We start from the raw sequence: 18,139 nt of genomic DNA, 5'->3' as shown, positions 1-18,139 counted from the left end.
TAACGTTGAACTCGGAGGTTGTACCATCGACTACGGGAACCTTGACGACAGCTACGACGGAGAAGGAGCAGATTCTGTGTGCAACGACGATGTCAACATTGGAGGAGATTTCAACAGACGTGATACTACCATCATCCGAAGTTTCACCGTCAGCAATGGATTCTTCAACTAATGAAGAGGGTACATTGCGTCAGTGCAAATACTGTGACGCATCATTTACTATCACCTCAAATGCTCTGCAGACATGAAAGGAGAAGTTGTCCTAATAATGTTAAAAGAATACAATTTCAGTGCAATAAGTGCAAAAAACTAATTTCACGTCTTGATAGCTTACATCTTCATTATGAAAAATGCTCCGAGAAAGTTAAGTGTGAGTATAATGAACATGGTTATTGTTTTGACTCATGTGTTATACCGACTGATGAGTCTATATAAGTGAGACCCTGGTGATATGGACTTCAGTCCGTCTCTGGCTGAGGTAATGAACGGATCGGATAGACATTTAAAGTCATGTAAAAGGCTTAGTCCGTACAATAAGAAGACTGTTTGAAACGAGGAATCCAAAAGGCTTTGGTAATTTGTCAGTGTTTTTTTTTGTACTTGTAGTAGTGTATTGAATTTATGTTATAATTTTTTTTAAAAGAACTTGTGGTGTTTTTATTTTCTCAAACCTGTCGCTTTTGTGGTATTTTTTAAAAATTAAAGTCGTTTTGTATCGGCCAGGGATCGAAACAAGGACCTTATTCGATCTAATCAATCAGTATATAGATTACAAATTTATTTAATGTATTTTGAACTTTTTCCCGAATCTCTAGCATTAAAATTACGAATTTCCAATATGGTGGTCTTGATGTCTGATAGGATGATGGTAGTAGAGGATTTAGAGTCTCTTTAAATATGTTGAACATGGTTTATTGCAATTATTATTTTTTACATAAAATTAAACATTCTTGCATCGTTCGGGTATCGAACCGAGAACAGGAGCGGATCGAATCGATATGTAAGTTAATGAGTGATTTATTTAATGAATTTTGGAACTTTTCCCGAATTTCTAGCTAAATAATTACGGATTTTCAAGATGGCGGCCAAATTTCAAGATGGCGGGTGTCACAGTAATAAATGATTACTGCACTCTAGCGGATAAGAACTAAACTAACATGGCGTCAGCGCACTCTCGTCAACGAAAACAAGATGGTGGTCTCCAGCAACGAAGACAAGATGGCGGACTTGACGTCATACTAGGTGACGATATATATATGCTTTAAGAAAAGTGGTGGGAGTCAGTCTGCCAAAAGTCACCACGGGGGAAGGATCGGTCGCCATTTTTTTTTTGCGCTCGTCGGGTTCGAAACTGAGGACTCCGAACTCCGTGTCGTTAATAGATGATTTTTAAATATTTTTATTAAATTTTTATTAATTAATTTTTTTTATAAATTAAAAAAAAATTATTAAAATCTGATAATAAATAAAGATTTTAAAGATGGCGGCCGTAACGGAAATTGCAACGGTGACGTCATCATCCAATATGGCTGTCATGACATCCTAGTTTTCAAGGTCATGACCGCGGCGGCTTAGAGCTGTTAGCTCTTATGAGTTTTAAGCCGCTTTTAGGAATTTGGGTTCTTTCTAGGGCAAAACGACTTTTGACGGTTTTTCGAAATCCTGATTTTTGAATTGAGGAATTTTTTGAGAATTTTTGGCGGAATTTTTTTTCCACAGAAATGAAAATTTTGACGAATTTTGAGGAATTTTGGGCAATTTTTGCCCAATTTTGGCGAATTTTGAGGGTCAAAGGTCAAGGTCAAACTTGTCCCGTTACTATATGTCCCGTTACACTCCTCCAAGATGGCCGCCGTGACGTCACAATGTAAACAATCTTCAATCCACAGCCTGAAGCCTGTGCCAGTTCCGGCCAAACTATACTACTCTTTGGTCTTTTTTAAAGGTTTTTCTTTCCAATTGTTTTATACTTATATTAGCAACATTGTACCATTAAAAATGTTGTAGAGAACATAAAAATATAAAAAATATAAACAACGTGAGCTAGTTTTTCTCTACTCACCAGTGAAGTGTAACATTAAACCTCGGTAACTAGCAAACTAATTGGTTCTCATGTTGCATATACACGATTAACACGAAACTGAGACCTCATACACGGAATTTAAGGTTTAATTCATTAAAATAATACCGAGCGTGATAAACATGCGCTAATTATTGTGTTTTCAACTACATTTCTGGACGCGGTTCACAAGTATTTTCCTTACCCTCCGCTATAATTAGCTGCCGGAGCAGCTACGTTGACGGTATAATCATTTGATTAGCAAACATAAATTTTAATTTATAAAATGTAACGGTTCTAATAAAATTAAAAAAAAAAGTCTTTAAAAATATTAAATCCTGGCTTTTTACATGATTTTCGACGAGGAATATTATTAAAATACTGCCCATCTTGTTAAAATTTAATTTTTTTCCCTTTGGCTTTGTGAACTTTGTTTCGCGCCATCCACCACAGATGGCAGCGCCGTGGTTTTTCGCATTTCAGTTTCTGTTCCTTCCGTGACGTTCACGAAATTTACTCCCACCAAACGCCGCAGACGGAGGGCTAAGACGTAACACGCCAAAAAATGCATCCTGCTTGTTCGGAGTTTATATATATATATAATTAATCAGAAAATGCATGTGCAGGATGAGCACTTTCTGCGAACGTGTCCTCAATACTCGTGCACTTAAGGAAGCCACGGCACGTGAACAGTTCGCAGTTCATTCCGCTGAGAGGTGCCACTGTTCCGCCTGAGGGTACCCGCCTGTTTGGTCCGCAGTGGTGTTGGTAGTGCCAGGGGGAGGGAAGAGGCGGGTTCTCGGTCAGCTAAAGAAGCGCAAACATTGGGATCTGCAGAGGCAATTAGAAGAAAGGTTAAACATCTCGCTGCTTGCTCAGACGTCAAAGGGCGCGGAACTTGTTACTCTCTCATTTGCGCAGTCGTTAGCGATGAAGTCATGGCCGCAAACATTAATTTCCAAGTGCGTCGTGCTAACACGAGAACAGTGACGATTACGAGTTCCAACTCAACGGTTTACACTGCTGCGGTAGGTTTATAATTAACGAAAATTTACTGATATAAATTATTTACTTCGTATGCTTGGTAATATATTGGCAGAATCAGGAGGGACGAAGGCTAAAATTTTTTTTTTTTTTTTAATTATTTGACTCAGTTTTGGAGACACCTTTAATAGCGTAAGTGTTTACTTTGTCTCTTGTTATAAAATATTTTTTTTATATAAAAATATAGTAACATCTCTGACATACAATCTTCACTAGGGTTTTTGTGATAGTTATTTATTTACTAATTTATTAATTTATAATAATATTTTTGTATAAATGAAATCTTTTGAAAGACTTTACTTTCTGATCTTTTTTTAAAATTTATTTACCTAAAAAATTTTCATATTAAGTAAAAACAAATATCTTACACATAATAAATTATTTAAAAGAAATCGGATTATTCATAAATTATTTAGAGTACCCTACTTTAGCATATACAATACTAGCTGCAGTACCCAGCGTTGCCCGGGCTGAACACAGGGTGAAGGGAAACTGTTTAGAAATCAGATGTAGTTAGTAATTGTCTTCTTAATTTGAATGTCAAGTGTGCAAAATAATTTATATTACTTTCAGATCCCGACAGACGTTGTTCTGCCAGTTTATAGTTATTTATCTGGTCTGTATGTAATCTAGACTCTATAAAGCAATATAGAAAAAAAAAACTGAAAAATAAGGGATTACTAATATTGAAAAGATTCCATTATCTAGCTAATGCTCGCCATGCATTGCAATGCCTCATTCAGTTTTGTTTTATAATATGTTTGAAGTAGTTACACATATACAAATAATCTATCCATGTCTCTAAAAATATATTTATCTCTATCTACATCTATAGTCCTATATATCTATGTATCTATCTATCTGTATTTATCTCTTTATATCTACATATATACCTAACACTATCTCTATGTATTCTATATGAGGGTACTGATTGCTTCGTTGTTAATATCACACGGGTGTTTTTACTTGTATGGGAAAATTAAGAATGATAAGTCACCTAGTGTGTGGCAACAATGTTAATAGGCAATAGGAAATAAACTTCTAGCGCCTGCGGCATTGTCAACACACACTTCGTACGTGTACTGCATGTTGTATCTAACCCCCTCCAACGCATTTGATTCTGAATTGGACTTTTAGTTAGGATACCTAATGTTTTTGATAATATAATATCGCCTATAGCCTTCCTCGATAAATGTACTATCCAACACTGAAATAATTTTTCAAATCGGACCAGTGATTCCTGAGATTAGCGCGTTCAAACAAACAAACAAACTCTTCAGCTTTATAATATTAGTATAGATTTTAAGTCATATTTTCGTTTAGTATTAGTATATACTGGTTTCCTCCGCAACCGATCTAGATAAGGGAATGTATAATTGTCCGTGGGAGTAACAGTATTCTCTCAAATCTATTCCGACATGCTTAAAAGTTTGTCCCTGCGCTTTATTTGTAGTGACTGCAAACGATACTTTCCCAGGGAATTGTAACCTTTTAAAACTAAATGGTAAATCTGTGGGTATCATTGGAATGCGAGGTATTAGTACCGTTTACCCAACTGCTGGCGCAGTCAAAACTATAGCTACTACGACATTGTTTCTAAGATATGTCATTTTAAGTCTGGTTCCTTTACATATATTTGGTTGTCTAAGGTTACGTAATTAAATAATTGAATTGCCAATTCTTAATTTGCACGAATGTGTGGGTAGCCCACACGGCTTCAATGAATTAAAAAAACTCATGAGGGTAAGGTAAGTACAGCGTCTTCTTGAACCATGGCGGTATCAATGTCAAGGTAGTATACGATGTCACCTGGTGGTTTAGATATTATTTTGTCGTTGGTGGCATCAACGCTTATATTCCTGGCAGCAAAAATTGACTTCTCACACATCCATTTATAATTTTTTTCATGGGTATTGGCCACATCCGGATACACTTTAGAGATAAGTTCTTCAATGTTGGTCACGATCTCACCAAGGTCTTTATCAATGGCAATTCTTTGTCTGATTCAGGTACTCTCCCGTCACCAATAAAAAAGAGCTTTATTGGGAAATCTGTGCTTCCTCCACCTAAGTTACTCCTCATGTTGGTATCCAGCTTCAAGGATTCACAGCCTTCCACAATGAGGACGATTTTAAGCAAGATTTAATAATATCTGCTCTAGTTCCCCTAAATATTACAGGCAATGTTTGCATTAAATAACCAGAAAACATCAAAGTAATTTCATCCATAACTTTATTTGAGCTTCTTATGTCTTTGAGAGTTGTATCTAAGGCCTCCACGTGAGCTCTATGAGTCATAGTGTACTCACCCCATATTATTAGGCTTGCATCTTGCAAGACCTTACCCATGAGTTATTTTTAGGGATAAAACACACACTGTCTCTGTCAAGTGATGCTGTAAGGGGTAGTTTAAAAGTGGATGAGCCGTCCTTCCTCTGGTCAATGGTGTGGCAACAGTACCTGACGACGCAACGGCTATTGCTATTTATCCCTGTGACCTAACTTTTTGTTAATATTAAATTGGTCACAAAAGTGTTTTTACTTCGTCAGCGAAGACGCTTTTTGAAACAAAATTATAACCGAAAAGTTGATCATTTACTAACTTGGGTTCATTATTGGAAATATATTTATTTAAATCGATTAAATCATGTGGTCTCCGCATTATTATAGTATTATTAGTATCATCGCGAATTGGTGCCTGGAGTCCGAAATATGTAAGAGTTTTTTTCCCGCATATATTACGAATTTTATCCTCTATATATGTAAGCCTTAATTTTATCATTGTATTGCATTAGTGAGTCATGATCTTCGCTTGTACTCACATAAATTATTACGAATTTTTTACGTAATTTGTTTGGTTCTGATGGATGGCAAAATATTAATAAATATAATGATAACAAATAACTCTCTCTAAATTTTGTAGTTGACTCAGAAATAGCTGCGTCTGAAAGAGTATTTTCCCAATGTTTATTTCCTTCTAATAAACCTAATCCTTGCAAGCGCTTTGATATGTTGCCAAAATATTGCCATTAACAGTTAAAAGATGTTTGAAAGAAATTGGTCCGCGCACATTCATTAATAATATTCTTAAGTAAAAATATTCTGTTTCATTTGGATGAACATTATAAACACGGATAAAGCTGCGTCTTATATTTTTACACCAGGGTAACCATTATGATACTGGCCACGTTTTCTTCTAGAAAATGTATTCTTTCCCAGGAGTAATGGGGCACTTCATGGTATAACAATGTTTTTGCAGAGCTCGAAAAATCCAATGAGAGTTGATGCAGGATTATTAAAGATATCTTGAAGGTTTTTAACATTAAAATAAATTCTCTGTCCATTTTGCCAATGGACCGCTAAATGAACGACTGATGAGAAATTTTCATGAATAGGAAACTGAAAAAAGTCTCCAAATAGCTTCAGAAGTGCTTATATAGCGACCATTAAGATATTTTTCTACATCATCGTTATTATTGTGCAAAGTGAATGTGGTTTGATCAGAACCTTTTTGAAAGTATTTGCATATATATTTTATAGCTTTGACTGACTGGAAAAATTCTACGTTAATGTGTGCATTGAAAATTCGTAATAAAACTGGATTATAAGGGACCACCCACCTGCGTACATTCATTTCAGTTTCCCTCACATTCAATACACATACATTTCACCCACTATCTGGAGCTCTACGTCTGTATGTTGGGTAAGCATTATCACCAGTTTGTGTCTTAAATATAAATCTCCTTGGGTATTTTTTGGAACACATGTTTTCTTTCATACACGGCGATGTTGGTTTATTTGGTCCACAAGGGCCATGGATAATTTTTTCATTACAATGATGTAAATTCAAGGATCTTTATTTCAGCCCGTGTTATGTATTCTATGGAATCTGGTTGCATTTTGTTTGTAAGCCATATAAAAATATGAGCATGCATTAATCCTACTTTCTGCCATTCAACGCCATAAACAAAGGCCGTAGTTGGTCCAAAAATATATTATTTGTAAAGATATCTATTTTTTTGAGTTTAAAATGGAAAACTCTCGAAATCAAATTATGTCGATCTTGCGATTTTGATGTGAAAATAACTCAATTTTAATTTCTGGCCATTCTGGGTTATAGGTTAAGGTGATAGAAAGATCGGGTCTCCCAAAGTTTCTAACATATGTCATGGCGTCTTGGCTATTTTCATTCATTCATCATGGAGATACTGAAGAAGGCAATAGAACATACTGACTTATATTAGAATCATTAACATTTTGATCATTTAGAACAGCGTCTCGTCGATACATATATTCATCAGCTCTCAATTTTTTTATTATTTTTTTTTATAAATTCAAGCCATTCAGTTATCATTTTTGCTGCCATATCGACACAATATTGATTAAACAATACTCTGAAATAAAGTAAACTCTTCATATAATTTGTTCTTACCATAAGCCTGAAAGCAAAAAAAAAATTGCATACATGGTACTGTCTTAGGTCGTGCAGCACCGTTTTGTTGTTGAATGTTGATGCAGTACCCACCATCTCCTCGTGGGAAGAGCAGGGGATACTGTAGTGGGTTACACGATCTATGTAACTCAGAAACTCTTTGAAGACTACCATCTCTAGTTTTTGATCCAGTATCTCTCGGAACTTTAATTTCATCTACCAAAAGAATAGCTACTTCGTCTATAGTTGGCGTATTATACCTACCACTGTTATCTTTGGGAAGTTTTAGATTGGCGTGGATAATTAATTTTAGATTTTTATCTGGTCTGTTTTCAAGATTATATTTAAAACTTTGAATATAACTATTATTATGGTGAAGATCTTTTTGCAAATGGTCAATAACGTCAATTCGTAGACACGGATTTGAATTTGAACGCAAAGAAAGCTGATCAGCTAGAGAAACAAAATATATTTGCAAAAATTCGGGTTGGCGCACTTTGAGCAGGAAGTAAATTTCCTATCAAGTGGTAAAATTGTCCGTGTATCTTGAATGTAAAAGTAAAATTCCCCGCGCGAATTTCTTTGGCACCAAATGAAGTTATTTTAAGTATAGTGTTATATTGTCTTGTATGACTTCAAAAATGTTTCGAGCCTGAATGTATACCTAATAATTATTTCAAAACTGGCTTTGGTTCCGTAATTTTATGGATATTTACCGCTGCTGCAACATAAACCGGGCGCTTGAGTTTTCCGTTTATATGCTTGGCAATTGTTGTAAATATTATTTATTCTGTCAATGTAAACGTTATTCTCGGAATAATGTACATTAGAGCCATAAACAAATGCCAAATAAGGTAATTTGATTTGGCTACATGCTATAATAACATTTGACCTCGAGCACGGCTTGTGGAAGTCCATACATTATGTTCAATCAAACGCTGAGAATGTTCAGCCCTCGATTCCCTAAGCCGGTTTTCTTCGGTATCGTTACGTTGACTGTCCAACCTATCCATACGCTCATCATCCGTTTCATTTTCACGCAATGTCTCAGATGCTTTGATCTTGCAGACTGCCGAGAAAGGTGAGATTTTCTTTGAGGCATTTTTTAATAAAACAAAAAATAAACTATTTGAAAAAAAAAATGGAAGTTGGTAATGTCAGCTGTCTTTTTTTTTAAAGGAAAAAATTTAAATTAATATATCTATGGAACTACCTACCACTATTTTTTTTTTTTACCTATTTTGTCGTTTTAGCTTAGCGTTCTTTCTAAACTTTTTTTTGGCTCTTAAGGGTTGTAGCGTGATGTTAAATAGCCTATAATTTTTCTCAAGAATTGTTCTATCAAATGAATTTTTTTTTCAAAATCCAAATGGTAGATCAAACAAAAATACTCTTCAGCGTTATTATATTGGTATATATATTAACAATTTAATAAACAAAAACTGAAATGCAAGCGGTGAAAATAATAAATGAATTAAGAGAATTTTTTTCTCTTTTCTTAAGATTGCTGGGTAGTATCGGAGAGTTAGAAACTTAGACCAGACATTTGTGCACATATGTTAATGTATGAAATAGGTGTTGATACGACAGGGACAAGGAATGATATTTCCTGTAGCCCTTTAAACATAAATAAATACAAACAAAATCAGCTTTTGAAAAGTAAAGTTTTCAAACTGTGCGAAATGCATTAAATAAAATATAACAAAAGAGAATGAAACATACAAATAAAAAATAATTTTAATAGATTGTCAGTTGATATGCCCAATTGATTACAAGGTCTTAAATGGCAGAACTACATTAAATTTTTACTTTAAAAATTGTGGAACCGAACAGTAAACTACCGTGTAAAATAACCATTAATTTTGTAACATAAACCAAATTCTCCATAATTCGATACGAATGAATTAGAGATTGAAATTAAACTTGACTTCTATATTGTCATGGTTTAAGGGTTTTTGCTCCATCTATGTGTTAATTTGTTTGCCCTTGCTCAGGTAGTTACCTGAAAGTTACAATTTATTGTAGGTAGGTTAAACGACAGTTCTTTATGTTGTAAATAAATCTAGGAGTGTTCTAAATTTACTTTCATTATTTCCAAATCTGTCAATTTCTTGCGTTTTGTTTCGTAATAACATAATAATATGTATTTAACATTTCACTCTCTGCCTCGCTCTCACCTCTCTCTTTCTTTTTGTATATATGCGTGTGTCTGTAAACTAGTAATCAATATGAGATTAATCTGAATCTACATGATATATAGTTTAGAAATTAAGAGAGGACTTAGAGTTATAAATAGAAAATGTTTTATTTTTCTGGATTTCGTATTTTCAGGGTATGAAAAGGGAGTAATTTTCCTTTTATCGTAAAAAGTCATGTCTCCATAGCCAACAAAGCTCGATATAAGAATTTCAGCATAAATAACTTTAATATTAATTATGTAGAGTACTTTTTACCATTTTTTGATATTCGACTCTAAAAGCAGTGAAACGGGAGCACATTATTTTTTTTTATAAAAAAATATATATATTCAAGCAAATTAAGGTGAAGATAGAAAACTAAGCGATAATAAAGTACAAATTTATGATTTAATATCACGGTTTAACCTTTACCATTTTCCTATGTTCGACCGCAAAAAGTTTTAAAAGGCATTAAATATGGTATCTAATCAAGCCGGAGTAAGTTACGAGGTACGATTTATAAACATAAAGAATCTGCCAACTATGTTTTTACAATTTGCTGAAGTTCTACATTTAAAATGTGTAATATTGTACATGTGGTTTTAACATAAAAATAACACATATCTCCTGATCAAATTAAACTTAATTTAAAATATTGGAAATTATAATCAAACATACATTCAGCTACCTTATCTTATTCAACGTTCTCCGACATATCACCTTTTAAGTTGTAACAGGGGTTAACATTATTTAAAAAATAAAAAAGTTATGAAATCCTTTAATTCAGTGTTGGCAAGATATTTTAATCCTCATATAATTATACCTTTATTATAATTATTAATTTAGAATTCACATCTGCGGTCGAAAATAAATAAACGGGATGAGTTTGGTTTTTTCTTGGTTAACGGATATTGTCATATTGACTTGGTTCTGAATTTTACACAGGAATACGCGTGGGAAAAGAGGAGAGTGTGAAAAATTTTGGGGATTTAATGTTAGTAATACTAAAAAAACTAAGAATCAACAAATACTTTTGATAATGAATTTGATATCTTTACTATTTATTTCAAATAAAGATGCGATTGTACCAATCATTCTTAAATATTGGGAGACATTTGTAGTGAAGTCAAATTATTTAATTACTCAAAGCATAGCTTTAACCATATTAAATATAAAAGTTAGTTAAAACTTTAGTGTAAACATAGTTAGAATAAAATAGAAGCGTGTTTAACATTTTTTTTAAATTGTCTACCTCGTGAAATGAAAAGGAGGTAAGTGTGCTCTCATGAAGGTAAAATATATACCTACTCGATCACACTAAAACAGAAGTTTTGAAAACAGATACTTGAGCTATACTAAAAATTAAAAAGGCACATGCTTATCCACATAAAAAATATATTTTTTTTCGGTTTTGTTATGAAAGAAATATTTTATGCACCTGACAAATTTATTGTGCTTATTTATTTCGTAAACATGTTTGGAATATTGATCACATACTTTTCTTTCAATGGTAAGATTTTCGGAATACTTTTAGAAAGTGCGATCGAAGCCGTGGGTTTAAAGCTAGAATAAGAATAAATAATGGGTTTATGATAGCTAACGTAAGATACATAACAACTTTGGAAATGACTTTATGTATTGCCACAATACTTAAGCTAACAGAGGATCTAACACCAGAGTTAGTAGTTCAGAGTTGCGAATTACGAGTTGCCAAAGAATGCGAAAATACCCAAAAGTATAGAAATGTATACAAAAATATGCGTAAGTATGCAAAATTATGTGCAAGAATATGAAAGTAGGGAGAGGTATAAAAAATATCCAAATATATGGGGAAAGTATGCAAAATTATGCAAAATATTTAAATGTAATCTTCAGTATGGAAAATTATGCAGTAGCACGCAAATGTAAGTAAACGTTTACAAAAGTATTTTTTAAGTATACGGAATCATGCGCTGCTGCTGCCATATTTGACTGGTTGTAAATATGTTTTCTATTCAAAACATTTTTAAACACCGCACCATCGAGCAATACTCCATTCATACGTTAAACACGTTGAATCCGGTACATACTTTCTTCCGTTACGCTGTGGATATGATAATACTCTACCGTCTGTAAAGAAGTTTAACTTCAAAAATTATTTTGTTTTACTTACAGATTTTTTTTCTTTAAATGTGTCACTTTTGTGTTTTTTTTTTGTATTTTTTTTGTGTACATATGAATGAATATTTTACTTGAAGTGTTTATCAGATTCAAGCCTTTTTCCTGGAAATATTTCAATAAAACTTCAAAGATAGAAATTCCAAAAGCAGAGGATTTGAGATTCAACACGGTCAAAGAGGAATCCCTCTTCAGAGAAAAAGTTCACCTTCGTCGATTATAATCGCTGCGATTTTTTTACCTTCTCTCTCTCTCTTTTTTTCTAGTTCCTCGGCGGGTCCTTACCAGGCGTGACGACGAATGCAAGTCGTCAGAGGAGGATGGGGGGGGGGGGGGGGTTCCAGGGCCGCTGATGTGCTCGTTAGGGACAGACGGCGGCTCTGCGGGCCTCAGGCTCACCGGCCTGGAGTCAGGCACCCGACCACCTCCGAGTACTCCACTCGCCTGTAAAACTCCACGGTCGGAATCAAAGGTCTAAGGGCTCAGGACACAGCCAACTGTCTGGTTAGCTGAGTGAGACAGGGGTCCAAGGTGGTGACTATGCTGGGATGGGTAGCCCTAGCCTCTGGTCATAGCTGAAGCTCTAACACCTTTCCCGATCAACGGGGGGAGTAATCCCACGACATTTTAATCTCAATCTTACTTGCTCTGGAAGTTATTAAACTGTTCTGTAGAACTGTAAGCCGACTCCAAAATCTACCCTTAAGGGCGCACGTTTGGGAGGAGTGGTGGAGGTGTCGGCCTTGTGTCGGAAAACAGTTGTCGGAATCAAGATGGACCACTACGCGCGTTAGAAACCAAAATTCACAGGTACTGCCCGCTCTGCGTGATCCGCCTCCGGGCCTGCGACACATAGGAAATTTTTAGGGCACCCTCCGTATTTTAAATCCGGATAATCTTGTTTATAAAATAGACCTTCATTTACAATTGTCTGTCCTTATCTTTAAAGGCATGTAAGAATGAACTGATGGGTTTATGACCACTAAAATATGATACATAAAACTGTTGGAAATGTCTTTCCAAATTATCACAATTCTAATGATAACATCGAATCCATCCTCAGAGTTCAGAGTTCAGTGTTGAAAATAACTAGTTGTGAAAGTGTGAAAATATATGCAAAATTATGAGAAAGTATGTTAATTTTTTACAGAAGTGTTGAAAAGTATACGAAATAATGCGCAGCTTAATAAATGTTTTAATTGAAAACTTTTTTTAAAACTCTTTGTCATCGAGTAACATTCGCGTCATACGTTAAATACGTTAAACACGTCAATTCCGTAACCAACTCACTTAAATTTATGATACTACTCTACCTGCTATGAAATTTTCACTTCATAAATACATTTTTATTTTGAGAAATCGTAATTTTTTTTAGCTATTTTACATTATTTAAAAAATTACTTACATAACCTTATAAACCTTTAATTAAAATATTTCCACCTATACAAGCGAAAACATACCATCCCCAAAATATTAGGAACCAAATTTTGATGAGATTTTGAACACTTTACGTATGATTAAAGTTGCTCACCAAACATAGGAAAAATTTCATTTTAGTTACGTTCACCTGAAATAAGAACTCTATATTGGAACGACATTATTTATGTATCAGACGTGATCCAACCTACAGTTTATTTTCACAACAACATGTGCTAAAGGGCATTGCTCGGGCGGTTGACTGTGGTTCAGTGAATCTCAGTCATGCAGACGAGCGCTAAGCGGTCGTGCTGGTGACAAGTTGAAACCTGCCTGAAAGAACGCGGGAAACACGGATCCGTGGAGCTGAAATTACTGATCAGTCTGATCAGTTCGTTGCTGGCTCGGCTCGCTTCGTTACCGAGAAATCCGCGCTGGTGGCGCAGTAATACAATTCAACGACTACGTTACTGATTACACTTTCCGTGAAATCTGATGACATTTGGAAAACCTCACCAAAAAAACTGACGAAGTATTTTTTAAATAAATAATTGAATTATTATCTGATCATGGTCGGAATGGTAAAACTATTTAACAACTAGTTTCTTTGATGAAATTAAAAGATATAAATTAGTTACAAACTATACTAAAGGTTTCTCTTTTTGTGGTTCACATAAATTCTTAAAATTAAATGATTGGAATACTGTAAGTTGATTCAAATTATTTCACTCCAAAGAACTAAGCTATTATGATTCAAACAAACTTATGGAATTTATAATAATAAAAAGAGAAAGATAGAGGCGACTGTATAAAATGTGTTCGTCCACTAAATTATGTTTCAATTGATTTTAATGCTTGTGATTATTGCTCTGTTACGTTTTTGCTGATAATTTGCATTAAATAAATTTTAGTAATTTCATTATATTATTTATATTACTACTTTCCATATTAATAAATATTTTTTCTATGAAAGGAGTCTTATTTTCATTATAAGTTCCTCTATTTATCACAATATTAATTTTCATTAATGTTATCAAAGTATTACATATTCGCCAATAATAAAATTTGTCATAACTGGTACCATACTTATATGTAGCGTCAAATGAATTCAAAGTGAGTGTTGTGAAAATTATTTAAAAGTTATTTAATCCTAATCTAAAAATTTTTCGATGTCATCAGCACAAATGTCATGTAAAAAAAAATTAAAATAACCGGTCTCTAAATTTTTCGTAAATTATTATAGCATTTAAGATTTGATGTTATGAACATGCATTGTATGAATTTGATGCTAATTTTGCATCCTTAAGCTATTCAGACAGCCAGAAGAATCGTGAGTTACGTCCCAAACAAGAGAAGGCGAGTATAAGCTGGTCTATTTGCTAGTCGCTCGGCTATAAATCTTTCTTTGCAATGATCCACTTTCAGTGAAGAGGCTCTCTCTCTCTCCATCTGGAATGTGTAACGAGTTGCTTGGGGTGTTTCGGTTTAGTTTACTGTCAGATTTACATTTTACCGCAAAAAATATATATACCTAAACAAGGAATTCACACCAAAGAAGAATATTTTAAAATAAAAGATATACTTTTTGTGCACGTATTAACATTACTAAGCCCATGTTATGAAAAGCAAGTTATTTTGTAATTGAATTTAATGTAATGAAATACACTGTGAAGTGAAATTTTTAAGTCTCTTTAAATGTGTCAATATAAATCTCAAGCAAGCTAAGAGCATTCATTCTAAACCATTAGTTATCATCAAGTACATAAAACCAGCTACAGATAATGTTTCGATCAGGTTATCATCAAACATGAGCCTTGGCATTTCAAAATTCGGTCGGAGCAGTCGTGCTACCGAGCTGCATACTGTTATCGAGACCCACGGCGCTCATATACGCCCAACCTTTTTTGTTATTGGCTAAAAAAGTGTTTAAAAAAATTGGTTGTCTGTAAAGTCGGTTTACGGACGATAGTTTAACGTGACAACGTCATAACAAAACATTGATGAAATGATTGCATACTTTTATGAATAAAATTTAATCATTTTTATTGAATTATCACTATTTTGTATGGATACAAAGAAGGAGTGAAATGAAATCTACAATTTAATTGATAAATTTACTTTTATTTTCACTCATTAATTCAAATATGTTTATTACTTTAACGAAGACATTATTATAACTTTAACTTTTATACATGTTCGCTATTTAACTTCTTCCAATCTGTGTTATTCTGTTAAGGATAGGACGATGATAGGAAAAGTAGGAAACGAATGGGAGTATTTCAAGTTTAATGTGCCTCGAAAAAGTTAAATCGATGGTTGTTCCAATCGAGTGGAAGAGAGATAGATGCGGCGCAAGCGTACAATGAGCGTAACGGGACAATGCGCGCCACGGGACAATGAGTTATGCTTTATCGTGCGTGCAGCCGGCGTTCATAGATTTATTAGACGTCACGTCAAAAAAGAGTAACTAGATTACCTAGTAGCCCTCGACCAGCCAGTGGAGGGCTCGGGTACTCCGATTCGGAACATGATCGAAGTATGGAATGCACAAAGACGTGAAGATTTTAGGACTTTTCAAAGTAGCCTGAATGCATCACTAACTCACTTGGCAACGAAAACAGATCATGTTAACTACAGCAAAAATGTGGTTAAGTCGTGTATTGAAGAAGTTTCTCCGGACGAATAAAAAAGTATAAAAGGAAGTCTTGCAATGGGTTTTCAGCCAGTACAATATCGGACTTGGCTAGTGACCTTCAATGTGCTATACTGCCTGTAAGTGCTAAAAATCTACTTGCTAGAAGAGCCAGACTTGCACATAAAATAGAAAATGAAGGGACATTAAAACCAATCACTAATTATCTGACGAATTAAAAAATAAGGTAGAACCACCCACCACTGTGTAGACGGAAGTGGAAGATTAGATACCAACTGCAAAGAAGAGGAAATACAAACCAGCTCGAGGAAAAGAGGACTTTATGAGTACAGAGTTTAAGCACGAGAAAAAATTAAGAAAATATGAACACCATGTCAATACCATGATCAAGCCATACTGAAGATCTTTTACGAGCTGGAATAATGACACAACCAACGAATGAACCAAAAACATATTGAGTGGTTCCTTGATGTTAAATAAATAGACTTTTTATTAGGAAACACATGTTTAGAGGATAACAAAACACACGGGATTCTAAGTCTGTACGAAGGATTATTTTTCAGGGAACCTAAAAGCTATTCTCACAAGGATTTGTACGAATACAAAAACTACTAGAACTAACTCATGCGAATTTTCATGATAATGATCAAGAAAGTGGCATATACTAAGAGGAAGATCTACGCTAATCTCTTCAGTGAACTAGCAGTACATGGCGAAGGTTTATAAAATCTAGAAAGTGATCAGAACTCTGATTATGTGTATTGGGCGACCTAAACTAATTGATAGATCGTCTGAGACTCATACTGGCTTCGCTTAGTGCAGAAAACTATTCGCACTTCAACGAATTAATCTCCATTCTCGAATAATTGAGGGAAGCTAGTTATATACAATGAGTCGAACCAGTAGCGCTTACGAACTTCACGCTACTTCAAGCTGGAAATATATTCAATGCTAAGTTGTAGTGTGTGGACTTGATGATTTATACCAGTCGACATTATTGAGATGATAATATATTTCCAATTGAACAAGGGTTTCAAGCACGTGTTGACAGTCAGTGACTGTCAATGTGTATAGCAAGTTCACTTGGGCCAGACTGAAATCGAAAAATGCGACAGACATAACAAGGCAGTGGCTGATATTTTGAAACAAAAATGTGTATCTTTGCACCTGCAAACGTATATCGGTAAAGAATTCTACAATGTGACATCAAGGCTTGTTTGGAATCAAACACTACCCTAAATTTTTTTAATGTCCATGGTCTAGAGCACAAAGAGAACTTTAAGATGTGTCATTTCATGGATAATGGAAATTACAAGTGGCTGGATATCTTGCAGCAACTACTAAGCGAATACAATTCCACAATGTATTCGTCCACGAAAATGAAGCATTAAGGACGTGATGGACAATCGACTATTTTGAACAGCGATTCCCAACACGAAGAGCAGAGATCTACGAAAGCGCAAAGTTAATGTCGGCGACACTGTTGGGATCTCAAAATAGAAAGGCGTCTTCGAGTAAGGCTTCACTGCGAACTGGAGTTCTGAACTTTTCCGTGTGACCCACATCCACGAATCGGATCCTAGAAGCTACTGCCTCGAATATTTGGACCACAAGCCTATTCGTGGCTTTTTCTAGGCAGAAGAGATTCAGTCTACAATGTATTTCTTTGATGTATAATGATGGGCCTTCCCAACTTTCTTTAATTCGTGGATAGAAATTAAATCTCCTTATTTTTTGATAAAGGATGTAACCGAGAACTAAGAAAGATCATATAAATAAGTAGATGAATAAGTAATTAATGTTTATGATTTTTAAATTTTTTCTGAATTTTTAGGCAAATAAATAAAGATTTTAATGATCGCGGTCAAGACAACCAACAATATGGAAGCTGCCATTGCAACTATCACTACTGCGCTCTAGCAAGTAAAAATTATATTAATATGGTGGCAGCACACTCTAGCAGACGAAAACAAGATAGTGGCGGTATCGTCATTAGAATTAGCGGTCTCCAGAAGACGAAAACCACATGGACGCCACGACGCAATACTGGCTGATGTAATATCTAAACTGATATTATGTATGGGGGAGGGGGGAAGTTGCATGGTAACCTCTGTGAATGATGACCCCCATCGCTTTTTTTATGTCCTCAGCAGGTTCGAATCTAGGACTCCAGGATGTAGGTAAGTGCATTTTTTACTAAAA

General features: G+C 34.6%; 1 protein-coding gene across 1 annotated transcript in view; it reads right to left on the bottom strand.

Annotated features, from left to right (window-relative positions):
- LOC134542579 (uncharacterized) overlaps positions 1–18,139 on the bottom strand; it is a 434,599-nt gene that overhangs the window by 67,638 nt on the left and 348,822 nt on the right. The gene's annotated exons all lie outside the window — the stretch shown is intronic.

Source organism: Bacillus rossius (genome assembly GCF_032445375.1).
Source record: "Bacillus rossius redtenbacheri isolate Brsri chromosome 9 unlocalized genomic scaffold, Brsri_v3 Brsri_v3_scf9_1, whole genome shotgun sequence".
Classification (NCBI taxonomy): Eukaryota; Metazoa; Arthropoda; class Insecta; order Phasmatodea; family Bacillidae; genus Bacillus; species Bacillus rossius.
The sequence above is the reverse complement of the archived record's forward strand: the minus strand, read 5'-3'. Positions and strand labels throughout refer to the sequence as shown.